The following is a 3,841-nucleotide window of genomic DNA, read 5'->3' as shown; positions in this document are numbered from 1 at the left end:
TGGCGTGCGCGAGCTCTAGTAATTGGTCCAGTATGTATAGCAGCAGGGGCTATGGGTGTAACAATGGTATTGATGTCCTCATCACCCACATCATGTATCGTCCAGCTGCACCTGCACCAAGACAGTCCTATGCCGCACCTCGTCTGCCTCCTCCACCGCAGAGGCAGCCTCTTCAAGCTGTACCACCCCAAGCTCCTGCTACCAATCCCAATGATGGTCTGTGCTTCAGATGTGGCCGTCCAGGTCACCTTGCCAAAGAGTGCAATCAGAAAAGGAACCAGCTGGCTCTGCCTTCAACTGGCCGTAACAATCATCCCCATAACAACAATGCTAGACCTTATGGTCGTGGTCAGGCTAATCATGTTGATCTGAATGAAGCTCAAGACCAGCCCCCCACTGTGATGGGTACTCCTCTCGTAAATTTAGTACCGACTTTTGTTTTATTCGATTCAAGAGCATCACATTCATTCATGTCAGAAAATTTTTCTTACGCACACGACATCTGATGCGAGCCCATGAACACTCCGATAGTGGTATGCACCCCTGCGGGTTAGTGTCGAACTACCATGATTGGTCGTGACGTCCCCGTTCAAATTGAAGGGTTGGAATTTCATGTTTCTCCCATTATTTTGGAGTCTTCCAACATTAACCTCATTCTGGGAATGGAATGGTTGAAAGCACATACTGCCTCTATCGTTTGTGCCACCAAAGTCGTTCATCTCCTACATCCTTCCGATGAGATAGTAAGCTACCATGCTCAGATTGTTCAAAATGCTGAAGCACGACTGTATGCCTTGAATGTGTTGAACGCAACACCTCTTGAGGGAATTGAAAAGATTCCAGTTGTTGGCGACTTCCTCGATGTCTTCCCATAAGAACTTCCAGGAATACCCCCTGCCCGGGCTGTCGAGTTCGTCATCGACTTGAAACTAGACACTGTTACTATCGCCAAACGACCCTACAAGATGCCGCCTCACGAACTCCTTGAACTTAAGGAGGAAATCGACAAATCTCTTCATAGTGGTGTCATTCGTCCGAGTTCCTCTACTTGGGGAGCACCTTCTCTCTTTGTGAAGAAGAAGGATGTAATGAACCGTTTGGTCCAAGACTATTGTCCTATCAACCAAGCTACAATTCAGAACAAATATCCCCTTCCTCGGATCAATGATCTGTATGATCAACTGGCTGGTTCATCAATATTCTCTAAACTCGACTTGAGGTTGGGTTACCACCAGATCCATGTTCGTGAAGAGGATATTCCAAAGACCGCATTCGTGACTCGTTATGGTTCTTACGAGTACACCGGCATGTCTTTTGGCTTGACCAATGCTCCAGCCACATTCTCCCGTCTGATGAACTACATATTCATGGATTACCTCGACAAGTTCATCGTGGTCTATCTGGATGATATCCTGGTATGTTCGAAGAACAAAGAAGAACATGCTGAACATCTTCTACTTGTTCTAGAGAAGCTTTGAGAACATCAACTTTATGCCAAGTGTTCCAAGTGCGAATTCTGGCTTCCCGAAGTAACCTACCTTGGGCATGTCATCTCCAAGGATGGTATTGCTGTCAACCCAGAGCGGGTGCAGGCTATTCTTGACTGGACCCCTCTGAAGACTGTCAAGCAAGTCAGAAGCTTTCTCGGGCTAGCCAGCTATTGTCACCGCTTTGTCGAGAACTTCTCCAGGATCGCCAAGCCACTGACCAATCTGCTACACAAAGGCATTAAGTTTGATTGGACTACAAAAGTGTCAAGAAAGTTTCCAGGCACTCAAGGATAAGCTGACTTCTGCCCCAGTGCTTGCTCCCCTGATTCTCGCAAGGACTTCGTCATCTATTGCAATGCTTCACGACAAGGATTAGGCTGTGTCCTAATGCAAGAGCGCAGAGTGATTGCTTATGCCTCCCGTCAAGTGCGTCCTCATGAAGAGAACTACCCAGTTCACGACCTCGAGCTTGTTGTGGTTATCTATGCACTGAAGCTATGGCGACAATACCTTCTCGGTAATCGTTGCGAGATCTTCACTGATCATCAGAGTCTAAAGTATTTGTTTACTCAGCCAGATCTGAACCTCCGTCAGCAGCGATGGATGGAAGCTATTGCTGACTACAACTGCGGTATATCCTATACCCCTGGTAAGGCTAATGTAATGGCCGATGCCCTGAGCCATATGTCTTATTGCAATAATCACATGGTCTACAAAGCTCAACCCCACCTTTATGAAGAGCTATGCAAGCTGAACCTTCAACTAGTTCCACAGGGTTCTCTGAATAAACTTGTCTTGGAACCAACTCTTCTAAAAGCAATTAAGTCTGCACAAGCCAAGGATGCTCATGTTGATTTGATGAAAAAGGACCTTGCCTTATAGAAATCCAGAGATTTCTCACTGGGTGAAGATGGAACCTTATACTTCAGAGATCGTATTGTAGTACCTCGGTTCGAGCTTATGGCAGAGAAGGTGATGAAAGAAGTGCATGACACCCCTCTCTCTATTCATCCGGGAAGTACCAAGATGTACTTAGACATTTGTTAGAAGTATTGGTGGTCCAAGATGAAGCAAGACATTGCTCGATAATTGAAGAATGTGACATTTGTCGTTGCGTCAAAGCAGAACATCAGAAACCGGCTGGACTTCTACAACCGCTTCCGATTCCTGAATGGAAGTGGGATAAGATCCAAATGGACTTTGTCACTGGCCTTCCCAAGTCTCGGAAAGGTAATGTTGCTATCTTTGTCGTCATCGACCAGTTCTCGAAGGTTGCTCACTTTCTGCCAGTCAAGGAGACAATCACTGCTAGTCAGTTAGCAAACTTGTATATCTCCCGAATTGTGTCACTCCACGACATTCCGAAGGAGATCAGTTCAGACCGCGTCAGTATATTCACTTCAAAGTTCTGGGATAGTTTCCAAGAGGCAATGGGAACTCATATTACCTGGAGCACTGCTTATCATCCCCAATCCCAAGGCCAAATCGAGCGAGTCAATCAAATTCTTGAAGACATGCTTCGGGCTTGTGTTATTTATTTCGGCAAAAGTGGGAAGAATCTCTCCCTTATGTGGAGTTCTCTTATAACAACAGCTATGAAGCCAGCTTGAAGATGGCACCCTTCTAAGTGCTTTATGGACGTAAGTGTCAAACCCCTCTGAATTGTTCAGAAACTGGGGAATGGACGCTCATTGGTCCAGACATTATTCAAAAAGCTGAAGAGCAGGTTCGCATTGTCCGAGATAATATCAAGGCGGCCCAGTCCCGCCAGAAGAGCAACTATGACCGGAAACACTGGGGTTCAACTTTATCAACCTGGTGAACAAGCTTATTTGTGTGTCACTCCTTTGAGAGGCACTCATCGGTTCAGAGTCAAGGGCAAGCTAGCTCCGCGCTACATTGGTCCCTTCCGCATCCTCGCCCGTCGTGGACTGGTGGCTTATCAATTGGAGTTTCCACCTCAGTTCTCTCACGTCCATGATGTCTTCCACGTGTCGCAACTTCGTCGATGCTTCAAGGATCCGGAATGTGAAGTGGATCCGTAATTGATTGAAGTTCAAGATGATCTCACATACAAAGAGCATCCTATCCGCATTCTTGAATAAGCTGAACGTCGAACCCGCCAGAAGGTTACCAAATTCCTCAAGGTGCAATGGTTGAATCATACTAAAGATGAAGGCACTTGGGAACGCAAAGATATCCTCCAGGCTGAATACGCTGACCTGTTCCCTTCTACCTCTTAATTCTCGGGATGAGAATTTTTTTAGAGGAGGAGAGTTGTAACACCCCGGTGTAATGATGCTACAGTAATCCCAGAGATCAAGCCAATCATTTTGCTATAACAGTGCTTA

Source organism: Triticum aestivum, chromosome 7A, assembly GCF_018294505.1.
Source record: "Triticum aestivum cultivar Chinese Spring chromosome 7A, IWGSC CS RefSeq v2.1, whole genome shotgun sequence".
NCBI lineage: Eukaryota > Viridiplantae > Streptophyta > Magnoliopsida > Poales > Poaceae > Triticum > Triticum aestivum.
The sequence above is the reverse complement of the archived record's forward strand: the minus strand, read 5'-3'. Positions refer to the sequence as shown.